The sequence below is a fragment of the Diceros bicornis genome, chromosome 31 (genome assembly GCF_020826845.1).
Source record: "Diceros bicornis minor isolate mBicDic1 chromosome 31, mDicBic1.mat.cur, whole genome shotgun sequence".
Lineage (NCBI taxonomy): Eukaryota > Metazoa > Chordata > Mammalia > Perissodactyla > Rhinocerotidae > Diceros > Diceros bicornis.
Window position 1 is genome coordinate 25,314,814 of NC_080770.1, and position 15,977 is coordinate 25,330,790.

The following is a 15,977-nucleotide window of genomic DNA, read 5'->3' on the forward strand; positions in this document are numbered from 1 at the left end:
GCCAGATGGCTCCTTCTAGTTCTCCCCTCACTCGTGCTAGAAACTAAAAAAAAGCTCAAAAATACTAAAAGTTCCCTAACATCTGCAAATCTGCCTTTTGAGGCCATTTTCAGCAAAATGTGCCCCAAACTGGGTCCTCGGATTGTGTTACAATGGCATTTCCTCCCTCGGGAGCACCATTCTCTTCACCTCCAGTCTTCTCCTTCTGTGGAGCATGGGGGCTTCGGGGGCTGGTGGAGGAAGGCACCCACACACCGTCCACGTCCGGGAACGGGAGGCAGGACTCCAGAAACGGCTGCAGTGTTCGGGAGACTTCTGGTGACTCCCAGAGGTGGCAGGACTGATGTGACGGGGGAGAGAGGGCCCAAGGGGAACACAAACCAGGGGGAATCCTAGCTCCTGCACGCGTCTTCCCACCAGGTCCAGTTCGCCCCCTGCCCCGACTTCTGGAGACTCGCTGCTCATGGCGAGGCAGGGCTGCCCCGCGGAGGCCTCCCCACTCGGGTGCCCAGTTACTGCAGCCTCCACCAACCTGCCCTGCTGTTATCTAGTTCAACAAGGAAGCAAGGGAAGTATCAAGACGTGACCAGCCCGAGGCCACACAAACCAGAAAGGGGCGGGCCAGAATCCACCCACGAGGGCCTGGTCCTAGGCCCCGCTCTAACCACTGCGCCACACGGCTCTCTTCCCATGACCCACTGCACTGGCCGGGACAGGACTTGCCCTAATCCTGTTCCTCTTCACCCCAAAGATATCGTCATCTGCTGCCTTCAACATCGCACTTACTTCCGACAGCCCTGGGGACCCCCTTCCGTCACAGGTACAGGGCTGGGCGGAGCCCAGACCAGCACACGCAGACACACATCATCAGCTCCTGAATTCTTCTTGAATTCAGGGAAAAAGTGCTGCTTCTGTTCACAGCCTCCTGTTCACTGACAAGAGAGACAAGAGTACAGCTGTGAGCTACGGAGGTGACCCGCTCTCCCCACAGGAGCGCTCTGAAGACCAGTGTTTTCTAAGGAACCTCCGTGTGCCAGGGCCAAGCCAGTCTCAGGGGACCAGGCGGCATCAGGAGTGTGAGGGCCAAGGGCCTGGCCAGGCCCCTAAGAAAGGGTCCCTGGTAAAAGGAGAGTTTGTATGGCGGGAGAGGAGGGGGAGCTGGGTGCCGAGAGGTGGTCTCCTCATTCGCTCTCTGCGTGTAGCAGAACCAAGCCTGTGTCACCCACTCGAGGGGCTGGGGGTCCTGCAGGTGAGACCAGGAGAGCAGAAACTCCGTGTCCTCAGAGGGAGGGACAGAGGGCAGGACAGAGGGCGCCTGAGACCAGGGAGAAGCTTGGGAGATGCGAGGAGTGCGCAAGGGGGCCCAGCCCGAGTCAGGGACCCGGGAGAGTCCCTCACGGTAGGTATGGCTCAGGGGCTTAAGACCCAGAGAAGTCTACGCTGTGCAGTGTCGAGCGGGATGGTTAGACACCCTCTGGATGTACCACCCTCCATCTCAGATCTTCAGTGAAAGTCTAGTACACACAATGGAAGAATGAATGAATGAACGCCCACAAGAAGCAACACCAGGAACCCCTTTCTGCACCCAACAGACCTCATAGGCGAAGTCTCCTGAGGACGGAAAAGGCCAGGCCTTGCCATGGTTCAGACAAACCCAGTTCCTCATATCCCCCTCCACCAATCAAGTGATCTGTGGAATTCTACAATCTCGGCTCCTCAGGTTTCCCTTCCATAATATAGGGATTAAAAATCTCACCCCGATCGGATTGTTGGGCATCAAATGAGATCACGTATATGGGTCCGGTGTGTACACAGAAAAACTCTGCTGTGCTTCTGGAGAGAAAGGGAAGGGAAGAGGGCCCTCGTGGCAGGTCAATCCACGCCCAGCACCGCTAGCCACCGGCTCCCGCCTGTGCTGCCCCTTTTCTCCAGATAAGGAAACTGAGGCTACCTTAGGATCAATAACTTGCCAAGATCATGCAGCTGGTGAGGGGCAGAGCCAGGATTGGAACTCAGATCTGTGGGATTCAGAAGCCGGAATTCTTACTTCCTTCCAGCCCCCATTCACATGCCACTCAGATTCTAAAGCCGCCTTCGGAACTCTTCCTTCTAGAAGAGTGGTTAATTTTAATCCCGTGCATTTCTCACCAGCGGACACGCACGAACTCATGCACACAACTTTACTTAAATATATCGTTATTATGATTGTTTTGCCAAAAAGATTCTCTCAGTGAGATCTCTTTTCTTTGCACATGCACACAAACACACACACACCCATACCTCTCAGCAGGTTTGAACAGACCTTTGTGAACGGCTGGGCTACTTAGAAACAAAAATTGCCCATTATTTAAATTCAATTACATAGCAACCACTTTTTAAAAGGAATATTTTTATTTGAGCTCATTGTGCGGCAAATCATCAGACACTTTCTTTCTTTAAACTACTTGGAGGAGGAAAAATTATCAAATGAAAGGGAGGAAATGTTATGCATATCATCTCAGCTATTGAAAAGAATGCTGATGGATTTTCCTCTCGCACTTTTAATTTATTTAAACAACACCCCCACTTCCATCAACAACCACGCCTGGGCTTCCTGAGTGCTTTTCTCCAGGGGGTTCAAGGCTTTCAAGTCCTATTCCCTGCTCGCTCCAGACTCCAAGGGGAGACTCTGGAGTTGGAGGGAGAGCCGGAGAACAGGCAGCCCCCGCTCCCCAGCGTGTGGATGAGACGGCAGAAGTCCACAGCGGAAATGGGCGCAAGTTCAAGCCAAAGCAGGACTAGGCTCTAGGCTCTGACCCTGGACTCCCAGTCCAGTGCTCTCCCAGCTCTTCAGTTGGGGAACAATGGGGATGGCCATTCACGAGTTGGGTCTAGGCTGTGGTCTAGCTCTCTTGGCGTCCCCACCGGCTCCCCCAATTCCATGGTAATACCACATTCCCAGGCCTCCTGGGGCCCACCAGGCTCTGAGCTTGGGCCCCCGTGTCCCCATCTGGTCTCTGGGCTCAGAAGAGGGAAGGGCCCTGGGCAAGCTCCCCACTGTGGCCCCAGTTCTAGCCCCTCAAAGCACCAAAGCCCGACGTCGCTCTGTGTGCCTTGGCTCCACAGCCGGCTTCCCCAGCAAGAGGCCGCTGGAAAGGAAAATAAAACAACAACAAAAAGCCCTTTGATCTGCCAACGGACACTCTCGTCCAACCCTGGAGGGAGGAGGGACTCACCCTCTGTCGTGACCTGCTGGCCTCCCTCTCGTAAGTCCCTCCCGGGCCTCTTTCACAGACGCCACTGAGCCCACGCTCCTGGACCCTGTGAGATGAATGGGTCACAATGACATCGGTGGGGACCAAGCAGGGATGGGTAGGAGGCAGGAAGAGGCTGGAGAGGGCCAGGCAACTACCGGAGAGAGATGGCCACGGACCAGCTGGCCCCTCCACAATACGTGGTCTCCACAGTTCGTCTGCTTGGTAGAGAGTTGGGAAAGGGGTGTGTGGGAGAAAAGCCTTTCAGTTCATCAAGTGGGAGTCACACAAAGCATCACGGCTGTCCACACCATGGAGCACTCGGCACCCATCACAAAGCATGGGTAAGTAGCAGACATGTGAGCTGCGCCTCTCCCACATCCCGCAGTCCACCCTGGACACCCCACAGCTTCAGGGGACACTTCCGTTCACTCTGGTAGCCCATATTCAAGAACCCCCTTCAGGCCTAAAGGCAGGCTGGAAGTTTCCAGAAGCTGATGTCCCCAGGAGCAACCCTCAACCAATGAGAGATGGAAGATTCTGAGGGATGCTCCCCACAACCCCTAGGAGGGTCCCCGGTGGGACAGAGCCCCACTTACGCACAGCACAGCTGCTCATTAGCACACCTTTTATTGGCTCTCCTCCCCTCCTGCCCACTCACCTCTCTGGGACCAACCTCATATAGAAACCATTTGCGCCCAAATCCTTGCTCAGGGTCTTTTGGAGATATCCAGCTAAAACAAGCAGAAGTGCACATGCTGATACAGGACGAGCGAAAACATGTGGGAGGCAGAGCAGAAGGTACAGAACAAGTAACAGACATGAAAATGAAGGGCGCCGTGTGCACAGGTGCTCGTTCGCCGAGAGGGTGACTCAAGAGACACAAGGAGCTGGCGACCCTGGCTGTCGCTGGGCAAGGAGAACGGGTTAGGGCTGAGAGTCCATTTCTATCGAATATGCTTTTGTTCTATTTCCATATTCTCTTACTATGTTTACTCTGATTTTTTTTTTTCTTAGGTCTTTCACCAGTAAAACGTGATTATTTTCAAAGAGCTCCTGAGAAATCAAATAAATGAACTATGGAGAGGGAGAAAACCCTGGAATGGATAATCCCCTTCACTTCCTGGGACCGTCTCACTCCCTCCTGCCCCATCATGCCCTCGGCCTCCCTCAGCCCGGGAGCAGGAAGACAGGTCCCAATTCCCTCAAAGGTTTGGCAGCTGCCGCCAAGCAAGGGATTAAGGGCTGGAAGAGAGCAAAAGGCCAGGTGAGAGACCTCTGAGACCCCCGGATCTTTATTTCCTCCCCACCCTGGCTGTAAAGACACAAGCTGGCTTCAAAGGGGACGACCCTGGTGTCCCGCAGAGAAGCATAGCCAGGAAACAGACCATCTAATACTTGAGAGCAGGCCTGGGGTTCAGACCCCCTAGCTTGGCATTTCTACACCTCTGCTTACCAGCTGTGTGACCTTGGGCAAGTGACTTACCCTCTCTGTGCCCCAGTTTCCTTAGCCATAAACTGAGGATAATCATACTACTGAAGTAGGTGTTATGAACCGAATTGTGTTCCCCCAGAATTCACATGCTGAAGCCCTAACCCCAGTATTTCAGAATGTGACTGTATTTGGAGACGTGGTCTTTAAAGTGGTGACTACGTTAAAATGAGGCTGTTAGGGTGGGCCCTAACCCAATCTGACTAGTGTCCTTCTAAGAGGAGACTGGACACCCGGAGACACGAGAGATGCACGTGCAGAGGAAAGACCACGGGAGGACACATCGCGAAGGCGGCCATCTGCAGGCCCAGGAGAGAGACCTTAGGGGAAACCAGACCTGCCCACACCTCGGTCATGAACTTCCAGCCTCCCAAACTGAGAAAATAAACTTGACATGAATTAATTATTTAATCCTCCCAACAACCCAATGAATCAGGTATTATTTTTAGTCCTATTTCATGGATGAGAAGAGGCACAGAGAGGCTGGGTAAGTTGCCCGAGGCGGCGGAGCGGGTGGGATGGAGCTGGGGCTGTAAACCTCTCCACCGGGTGAGGTCTGACCTGTGAGTGCCTGGCACACCGCGAGGGACTGGCACACATTAGCTGCGCTCATTGCCCAAACAGTCGAAAAAGACCGGCCCACAGAGCAGAAAACGGACGGGGCGCCTCCTGAGCACCACCCGGTGCCGGGCCTGGGCCAGCTGCTGCGAGGCAGAGGATGGGCAGAGAGACACAGGTCTCTGCCCTCTGGGGCTTACACTAGATTAGGGGAGAAGGATGTTAAATAGTCACATAGACACATCAACCCTCTCCCAACTGTGACAAAACCGCATTAAGGAGGGGATGGTGCAGCAACTGGGGGCAATAGGTGGGGAATGTGGCCCACTCGGGAGTCAAGGAGGGCTTCCCGGAGGAGGTGACACAGCGGCTGGGCTCCAAAGGACGAGGAGGAGTCAGTAGCTAAAGAGGGAGGGAAAAGCATTGCAGGGGAGGGGAAAGAGCATGCAGAGCGACCCCGCATGGGGGACCAAGAGAAGGACGCAAGATGGCAGGTGGGCTGGAGCAGAGGGAGGCAGGTTTGGGTCGGGGCGGGGGCCAAGGCTGCAGGAAAGGCTTTTGAACACAACTGAGAATCCACTGAAGGGTTTCAAGCGAGGCGGCCAACACGGTCACGTTACACAACAGATGTTTTCCCTAACAGAGTGTGTAAGTCGAACTTTAGTCAATCGAATTTTATTTTTAAGGCAGGAGGGAGGATCGGGGATCTGAGAGCTCATGTGTCTGTAAATTGAACGCGGACCCTCTGATCCAGCTGGCATCTTCATAGATCTGGGTGCCTCAGGCGGGGGACACTTGTTAGGTAACAATACTGGAGGACGGGCCTCCCTTCCATGTCTCAGAAGTGCGGGGAGTGTCTCTGCTGGCCGCATAAGTGTCTCTCTGTCCCCCATAAGTCGTGGGGACACCCGGCACCGCGAATGTGGCTGCCCCCACGGGGCCCCCACACAGCCTGTTTCTTGTGGTGACCACGACCCTCCAGGCCCCCTGCCCCCGCCACTCCTCATCCTCCAACCTTCAGCTTGTTTTTCACTCCAGGGGGGGCCCCGCCCCCAGATGTCAGGGCCTTTCCTGAGTTTTTCATGGTGCCCAGGGCTCCCCACTGGGTTTGTTCCCATAATATCCCCAGCGGCCCCACATAAGAGAGGCTTCTGGGTAGAGGCCTCTGTACATACAAGAAAGGATGTGATCCCAAAGAAGCTATGACTAAGCATTCATTCATTCACTCACTCACTCATTCAGCATGTACCTACTGAGCATCTGCTCAACCCCAGGCACTAAACCGCACCTTGTAGGTTCCGAGAACAAAACAGACAGGTCTCTGCCCCATTCCACTGAGGGAAACAGATCATAAATAAGATAACCAGAAGAGAATAGAATTAGATAGAATAGAATAGAATTAGAATCTAGAATTAGAATAGAATAACTCTTAACACTCATTGAATACTTTTGAAGAGCCACATTCAATCCTAAGAGATACATTTATGCATTTTAATCTTATTTTATCTTCGTAAAACCCTCCGAGGTGAAATGGTGGCACAGAGAAGTGAATTTGTCAGAGGCCAAATGAAGGTCATGGTACATGGCTGAACCGGGGTTTGAACCCAGGGCCACATGCTCAGAAGCCGCACTCCTTCCCTTGATGGCATGACGCCTCCCTGCTTCCATTGCATGGGGACAAGGCTGCATATCTGAACCCTCAGGCCCCACAGCAGAGCCCCAGACACTCCTGGGCCCCCACGGGATGTGTTCTGGGGCCGAGAGGCGTCTCCTAAGCCTTCCTAAGTCCCCTCCTCGTGCAGAGATGCGCAGTCGCTGCCCCTGGGGACAGGCACCCAATGTGGAAAGGTCACAGTGATCTCCGGCGCTAAAGGTGAACGCAGGACAAAGAGCAAGCAAGACATTCACCTGAACCTGATATGCTTAACCCGGGAGGAGACGGAGACGCTGGCAACTCCAGGAAGACAGGCCGAAACAACGTACATGGTGCCTGTCACGCAGTCATTTCAAACCATTATTTCTAGAAAACATTCTCTCTGCAATTGGTTACAATTCATACACATCCATCATCCTTGAGCCCAGACTGAAAACCCACATGCTTCCAGGCCCGTCAGGAGGGAACAAAGATGGATAACCGCGTCTGACAGACGCTTAGCTGTGGACAGAGTGTGTTTGACACAGACATTTGCCTCCTCTGATGCTCATAACTGGGCTATGAGGTGGGTATAAGTTCCCACTTTACTGATAAGAAAACTGAAGTGTACAGAGATTAATTTACCGATTACTCACTAGTACAGTTGTATGCACTTGGGCAAATTACCCAAAGCACTTTAGGTTGGTTGTTTGGGTTGTAAATGGGGCAATAATAGTGCCCACCTGTTATGGGTTGAATTGTGTGCCCCAAAAAGCTATGTTGAAGTCCTAACCCCCAGTACCCCTGAACGGGACCTTATTTGAAAATCGGGTCTTTGCAGACATAATCGAGTTAAGATGAGTCATTAGGCCCTAATCCAGTATGACCGGGTCCTCATAAGAGGACAGACGACACAGGGAGAACCCCAGGTGACGACAGAGCAAGAGACTGGAGTGATGTGCCCACAAGCCAAGGACACCAAGCCTTGCCAGCAGCCACCAGCAGCTAGGAAGGAGCAAGGATGGACCTTCCCCTAGGGCCCTGCCAACACCTTGATTTTGGACTCAGCCTCCAGAACTGCGAGAGAATACATGTCTGCTGTTTAAGCCCCTACTTGGTGGTTCTCTGTGACAGCAGCTCTGGGAAACGAGCACACGCCTCAGCGGCTCTTGAGCTGGTGCACGCCCAGCCCCAGGTGTTCCGGGTGGGAGGGGCTGCAGAAGCTGCGGTCTGGGGCAGGAGCGAGTAAGGTGTGTTTGAGGGCCCCCACGGTGCCCGACTCACCTAACTGGCCTGCTTGCCAGCCAGAGCTTCTCAGAGAAGCCAGGAGTCGGTGTGCCTCCCAACATCCTGATGGCGGCCACAGTGGAAGGTCACTCTCTTCAGTGCCCCCAGGAACAAGTGGCCACTGTGCCCAGGGGGGCAACGGGCCACGGCAGAACCCTGTCTTGGGGAGCCATCCTCTCCCAAAGGCCCCTCCCCTCCGGTGTCCAGCCCACCAGCTATTTCTGTGGGGTCCGTTCAGGGGGACAGTTAATCCCCATTATTCCGGGGGTGTTTGTTTTGGTGGGAGAAGTGCCTCCCTCCCCCGGGGGGCTAAAAGCGCAGAACAGATGAGCAGGCCGGGCCTGCCCTGCTGGAGGGAGCCCGAAATGTCAGGCACCAGGTGGTGGCGAGGCGGTGCCCCCGCGAGAGGTGGGCGGGGGGTCTGGCGCACTAGGCCAGCCAGAGCGCAGCCATCTGTCCCAGCCGGAGAGGAGCCCCACGGGAGGGGCCTCGCTCAGCAGCACCCCCGGCCCCATGCCCACAGTGGTAATTAGACATGAAAAGACGGGCCCAAGTCCAAGGGCCAGGGCTCCAAATCCTTCTCCCATTTCAAATGGAAGCCACGTTAGCTCGCCACGAGAGCTCAGCCTGGGGCCGCGGGGTGGGGGCCCACGGCCTCTCCACCTAAGAGATGACAGTTATGGGCGGGCGTGCCGGTCTCTTGCCAGGCATCTCCACCTTCCGACTCAAGTGGGAGAGGAGAGACGTGCAAACACGTTGACACCCACTATGTGTGAGGAACTTGACTGGCTTTATAGCTTCCCCATGTTCTTCCCATTTTGCAGAGGAGGAAACTGAGGCCCAGAGGGATGCGTGAGTGCTAGAAGAGGAGTCAGGATTGGAAACTGGGTCTGACCATCTTACTGTCCTCCGAGAAACAGGCTGAGTAGGTGGGACCCACAATTACTTTGTGTGTCATTTGGGGGGCACCCCGAAGCTTGAACGCACAGCAGTTCCCAAAGCGGTGTGTGTGGGGCCCAAATTCCTATGGCTCCCACTGTGAATATCTAAAACTACGGCTCCCTCACCTCATGCCCCTGCACTTCTCCTCGGCCTCCAGATAGTTCCTGCAGCCTCCCCTCCCGGCCCCTTCTGCCCCCACCCCAGGCACACGTAAGACGAATACAGAAGCTCCACACCATGAGGGTGCGGGCCGAGGAGACAGGAGCAGCAGTAGCTTCTGGAGGATCCGCGAAGAAGTCCTCAGAGCAGTAAATTTCAGAAAAGCCACAGGAGACCATGGGAGCGCCGGGCTGCAGGTCAAGGGCCTGGCTTGGTGCCTTACTGTGTACTCACGCAGTGTGTTCACCGTGTGTCCACTCCGTGTATTCACAGAGGCCCTCAGCCTCTCTGAAACCCACCTCAGTGTATTACGGGTACTGTGTGACCTGCCTGGACATCATTTCCATGTGCACAGTCTGTAATCCGCAAAGAGCAACGCGCATCAGGGATCACTAGGGAGGGAAGCTTCCATGGTATCAGGTCTATGCTGGCAGTTGAAATGCGTCATCTCAATTAATCCTCAAACAACTCTATTCTGGAAATGTAAACGCAGGGAGTTAGGGCTCAGCAAATACCCACGTGCTTCCTTACATGCCCAGCCTCCCTTCCGGCTGGTCTGGAGACACGTGACAGTTCTGACCAATGTGCTGGGGCTGGAGCAACGTGTGTCACCTCCTGGCTGAGGCAGTTCAGGGTCAGTGTGCCTTCTCTATCTCTCTCTTCCCCTTCTGCAGCATCTGTGGATGCCACATAACGCAGAAGGTACAGTTACAAAGATGGGGCACCACCATCTGCCTGAGTAACCGCGTGGAGCAGAGATCCAAGGTAGACAAGTAATGTGAGTGAGAATCAAACCTGCCGTGTTAAGCCACTGAGAGTCTGGGGTCATCTGCTGTGGCTGCTAGCGCTACAGAGCTTACCAGTATTACTGTTGCTATTACTCTGATTTTCAAAGAGAAGGAAAGAGCCAACAAGCGGCAGAAACAGGGTGCAAGTTCAGATCCGTGACTCCAACATGCATCCTCTTTCAATGACAACCTTTTGTTGCTTAATTATTCCCCTCCCATAAGCAGCCGTGTCCCAAAAAACCCCTACCCCTCACCGTCCCCAGGGTAACTGAGTAACCAATGCAGGACGAGAAGAGGGAATCCCAGAAGGCACTCTGAGCCTGGAGGATGCTCAGAAGCAGGGAGGAGGGGCTGATCTCATCTCAGGGGTATCTTTCCTGGGACTTTGGGGTTCACAGGGGGTTTTGATAAAAGAGGAAATAACGAATAGTGGATTAGAGCACGGGATGGGGATCAGATCAACCTAGGATCAAACCCCAGTCCCACCACTCACTCTCTCGATTTTTCTGAGCCTCCCTTTGTAATGTGTAAGACGGGGACAATATGTGAACCAGCCTTGGGGGGGGACGAGATGGAGCTTGTCTAGCTGCTGGCTGACGGTGAGCACCCCACGTCTGCCACCATGAAGACCATCGTGGGCTGGCTCAGAGGACCAGGCCCCCCGGAGGGAGATGAGGCAGAGACACAGCAGGAGGGGGCTGCCCCAGCCAGGACACCGACAAAGCCGAGACCGCGGACCTGGCCCGGCCCGCGTCCCTGCCACGGACACCACGGACCACGGGGCAGAACAGAGGGAAGCAGGCAGGCCAGACACCACGCAACATCACAGAGGAACCAGATCATTTATTTCAGAGTGGAAAGTGTCTTCTAGGAGGACGGCCTTCTATTTGGGTGAATATCAGCTTCTATTGGTTGTTTATCAGCTTAACCTCATCATCTGCACATATGGTGTCCGTACGACGGCTGAGGGCGGGAGACAAGGGGGGGAGAGAAAGGATGGGCGAACACCAGCTGATGAAATCTCTTCCCTCACGTGCCAGAAAGTGGGATATTTTCAGTGATGTCAAAGTGGGCTTCCTGCCACGGGGATGGGCCATCATGAGAACACTCACAAGATTGTAACTCAGGAGTCCTCAAGGAGGCAGGGAAAGAAAGGAAAAGACAATTTATTTTATTCATGCTTGGCTTCCATCACCAAAGTGGATACACACACACAGTGCCCCAGAATATCAGAGCTGGAAAGGATCCAAGTTGACCTCTCCCATTTCACAGTAATAATGACAATGACATTGACAACAGTGAATACCTGTGGAGCGTTTACCACGCGCCAGGCACGGTGCTCAGTGTTTCACGTTTTATCTCATTGACTATTCACAACCATTTGATGGGGAATTATTAGTCCCATTTTCCAGATCAGGAAACTGAGGCACCAGAGGTTGAACGGCCTCAGGTCACACAGCTAATAAGTAGGAGAAAGCTAACACTGGAACCCAGGCAGCCTAACCACCACACAATGCTGCCTCTAAACAAATAGGGAACAGAGGCTCAGAGAGGGGCGGGGACTCACTGAGGTCACACAGCTCCACTGGTGACAGAATCAGGGCCAGGACCCAAGTCTCCCAACGCCTGGTCCAGTGCCCACTCCAGCCTGTTGCCTCTCAGGATAGTCACAACGCACAGGACCAGTGAACATGTTTTTGCTCATCTCCAAGTTGTTTCATCCGCTAATTACACCAGCCATCTTGGGCGCAGACAAGGTGCAAGGGCTGGATCTTAAGAAACAGGTGCTGAGATGAAAACCCTGCTTTCCCAGCCGCAAACAGTGGGGCTCATCATCTCACTTTCTCTTTTTAAGAAGGGTTTCATTATCTGCCCCCCACCCACCCAGATCGGAGCGCTGATGCGGGTCCAAGGTGCCAGCCCGTGCAGCAGAGGAGCCCAGGCTGGCAGCTTTGCTCAATGGCATCAAGTTGCAGAAATACTGATCAACCGATCATCTGCTCCGGGGGACCCAAGAGCGGGTTTCCAAGGCCCCCTCCCTTTGCTGTGTCCCAGCGGAGCACGAACAAATGTTCCTGATTTTCCTTCCCAACGGCTGATGAAACAGACCAGGAGAGCAGCCCTCTGGAAAGAGGGGTCCCTAAGAGGGGCAGCCCAGCTACCAACATTTGCTCTTCCCAGGGACGTGGAAAGAGTGAGGCCCGGACAGGCATCCGGAGAAAGGCAACGTGCCAGCTTGCGGGAAATGGTCCTCTCCACCCCAAAACCAGTCTGATGGAGGACAGGAGTCTGGTTCACTTGGCTGTGCAGGGGCATGGTGGCGCTCGACAGCCAGAAGAGGTGCCCTCCACTGGATGGGAGGCAGACAGGGCTGCCTACTGCTCTAACAGGTTAGACCCTCCGAACTTTAAGTTCCAAGGCCCCTCAGACTCTCCTGGGCCGACACCCTCATTTTACAGACTGGGAAAGCAGATTCAAGAAGGGAAGTGACTCGCCCAAGGCCACACTGATGATCCAGAAGAGCTGGATTACGAATCAGCTGTTCCCTCACTTCCCCACCCCCTCCCACCATGCCCGTCGTAATCCTTTGCCTCGACACCCCCTCCCAAACCTGTCCCTGCCCAGCGCCCTGTCCTCCATCCCACCCCCCAGACCATGAAAACCTCATTCGGTAACTCAGGGAGCTATTTCCAGGCTGACAGGGAATTTTTTTAAGGAGGAGGGGGTACTTCCTGAATCAACCCACAGTGTCCAACTCCACGTCCTGATGGACGTCTGCTTCTAGAGAGGGGCCTGGAGCGTTCACTGAGAGACGCCATTTCGGCCTTGAGCTGGGTAAAGGTACCCCAAGGGTCAGCCGTTTGAATGGATTTGGGGACAGCAGGGAGACAAGGAGACAGAGTGTCCAACACTTGAAATTTTGCAGAATCAGAGATCTCAAGAGTTTGCTGGGGAGCAGTCTGAATCCACACAGGATACGCTAAGTCCAAACACGGACATCAGCAGGCCTCAGGGTCTAAACTCCCTCTTCCCTTCAGGGCAGGCTGAAATGTGGGTGGGGGGCACGGAGCGGGGTACCACACAGGAGCTGCCAGCCCTCTGCGGGCCCCGTGCCCACGCCCAGGTTCCAAGGGCAGGGCTGTTCCGGGCAGGCTTCCCTCCGCAGAAAAACAAGAGTCACTAAAAACAAAACAAAAAACTCCTTTTGTTTTCTGGCCCCGTGGAATGTCTTGAAGACACATCCAGAGGCACAAGCTTCTCCACCTTTTCCTCTGCCTCCTCCCTCCTCCTCCTCGTCCATTCAAAATAAAAATCGTGCTGATCTTCCTTTATGGCAACTTTGTCCCGGAGCATTTTCATAGCATCCAACACAAACATTTGGTGAAAGCAGGAAGCTCAACTCTCTTCAAGGACCACCTTGTTTCCATCACCTTTGCAAGCGACTTTGGGGACACGGGAGGGACGTGGCGGCTGCCCAATGAGCACACGTTTGTAGCCAAAAGAAGAAAACTTCCACTGGCCGCTGCGAGGCCACTGGGCATTCTTTGATTTGCTCATCTGTACCCACAGCGGGCAGGAGGGAGGGAATCAGAGAGAAAGATGAGGCAATAGTGCCTTCAGTGTCCCTTCAAGGTCAAGCAGCCCCACACGTGACAGAGATGATGCTCTTCATAGATGCCAGCAGCCATCTTGCTTCCCGAGGCCTCGGCACAGGCACACAGACGCCCCGAGGTCAGGCAACAGGACACACAGCAGGTGTCCACCAATAATTGTGAAATGGCCAGATGAATGTGGCCTGTGGACCCCAGACCCAGGGGAGGGGCTCTTGTGGACTGCTGAGAAATTTTCCATTTGAGCCTGAACTGCTCAAGTCTTTAAGGGCCCCCCCACCCGCCCCCTGTGCCTCCCAGTTTATTTGTGCCCAAAGAGAGGATGGATAAGAGGGGATACACCCCAAGACCCTCATCCCGCCCACACCAGGCTGGGATCTGGCCAGATCCATGGGACAAAGGTGCAACTTCTACAAAAAGGGTGCATTCAGCGGTCTCAGACTCCAAAGAAGGGCTCAAAAAGTTAAGTCTCCCATCCACTTACTCCACACCAGTTAGCTGTTAAAGTTTCTCTCGTTATTGTTTTTCTGGGGGTGAATTTTTTATGCACCCATACACCCCGGCCAGCCCCCCAAGAAAAACCACCTCCCGACAGCCAAGCTTTCCAGCCCGCGGCGCAGTTACAACTTGGGCACCTCAGCCTCACACTTGGACCGTCTCCGCCAGTCCGGCCGGAGTGGGGCTGCTCCTCAGGCGGGCCCCCGCCTGTGTGGGGTGGGGGTGGTGGTTCTGTGGTTGCTGGTCCTGGATTTCGGTGCATTTGTCTCGCAGGAACCAGGACTCGCCTTCCTATAGGCGAAAGGGCCAGGGAAGGGCGCCCCCTGGCGGGAGCCGACTCATCTCAATCCAGCCGGGACCCCAAACCAGCCCGAACCCACCGGCGCCGGCCAACCCTCCAGGCGGACTCCCCCTACACCCCCTAAATCTGGACATGCCCGAGCTTCGGATCCACCGAGCACCGCACAGCGTCTCCGCTTCCCCAAACCGCACACACCGCGTACGGAGTAAGGGGGACCCCGGAGGAAAGCCTGGCGCCCCCGCCCCGCTGCCAGGCACCCCGAAGGCGGCCGGCGCTCAGTGCCCCTGCCGGGCCCAGCAATCCTCCGGGCCCGAATCCTCGCTCCTAATCCCTAGTCCCTACCTGCCCTCCTGCAGAGCGGCGTGGCGCGCACCCCCTCCCTTAGGGCGCAGCCCTCGCCGAGCCCCCGAACCTTGCAATCTGACCTGCCAGCCCCCCTCCCCGCCATTCCGCTGGCGGCCCCCCTCACCCACCCAGAGCGCCGACTGGCGCTGCACCTGTGCGCGGGAAGCCCCTGGCCCTCGGCGGATTCCGGGCATGGATCGGGGGCACGTCCCCCTTGCCCCCTCCCCAGGCTAGTTTAAGTAGAACTTGGCTCCAGGGCTTCCCCAGGGCCGTCCTGGGATCCCCCCATTCCACCCCCACTCCCAACCGTGCCCAACAGTCCCCAGGGGGTGCGCGCGCGCGGGGTCCCCAAGTCCCCGGGGCGCAGCGGCGGGGCGCACGGAGGTGCGGAGCCCCTTACCTTCCAGCGGCAGCGGCCGGACCCCGCGCCAACTCCCGCCGGCGGCCGCGGGGGAAACTTTCCCGGGCGCAGGGGCGCGCTCCGCTCGCAACTCGCTCGGCGCCGGCTGCCTTCCCGGCGGGGGCGGCGGCGGCGTGTCCGGGCACCGGCGGGCGCGAGGCGGCCGCGGCGGCGCTCGCTCGGGGCTCGGGGCCGGGGCTCGGGCGGCCTCGCGCGGCTCGGCTGTGGACGGCTGGCCACTGCGTCCGCCCCGCAGCCTGGAGCCCCGAGACGCCGGCGGCAGCTGCAGCCGCCCGCGCGCCCGCCGGCCCCGCCTCCCCGCCTCCCCGCCGCCGCTCCGCCCCTCCCGCTCCCCGCGCTCCCGCCCTCCCCAAACCGCCTCCCCCTCGCGCTCCAGTCGCCGCCGGGAGGGCACGTCGCCTCCGGCGGGCTGCCCCTCGCTGCCCCGGGCTCGGCCCGCCTCCGGCCCCGCATCCAGGCCCCGCTCTGGGGGCCCCGGGGGCCACCCTCTGCCCTCCTCCCCTTCCTTCGCCCCCTGCCCGCCTCCTCCCTCGCTCACGGGCCCTTGCTTCTCTCAATTCAGAAGATCTGTTGGGAAGTGGGGAGAGTGGCTAGACCCGGAGTATCTATTCCAGGGAAACGTGGACGCTGCCCCCCCCCGCCCCCCATGACCAACTGCGGGGCTGGAGGTGAGACGATCCTCCAGCCGGACCTCGCTCCTCGGCCCTGG

At 56.3% G+C, this 15,977-nt stretch overlaps 1 protein-coding gene across 5 annotated transcripts in view; it reads right to left on the minus strand.

The window, feature by feature from the left end:
• The window catches only part of TSPAN18 (tetraspanin 18), a 183,872-nt gene extending 168,433 nt beyond the window's left edge, over nucleotides 1–15,439 (minus strand). For all 5 annotated transcript variants that reach the window (XM_058527100.1, XM_058527096.1, XM_058527092.1 and 2 more), the window contains exon 1: nucleotides 15,248–15,439. The gene's annotated coding sequence lies outside the window, so the exon portion shown is untranslated. The remainder of the gene's footprint in view (nucleotides 1–15,247) is intronic.
• Between the last annotated feature and the right edge of the window lie 538 nt (nucleotides 15,440–15,977).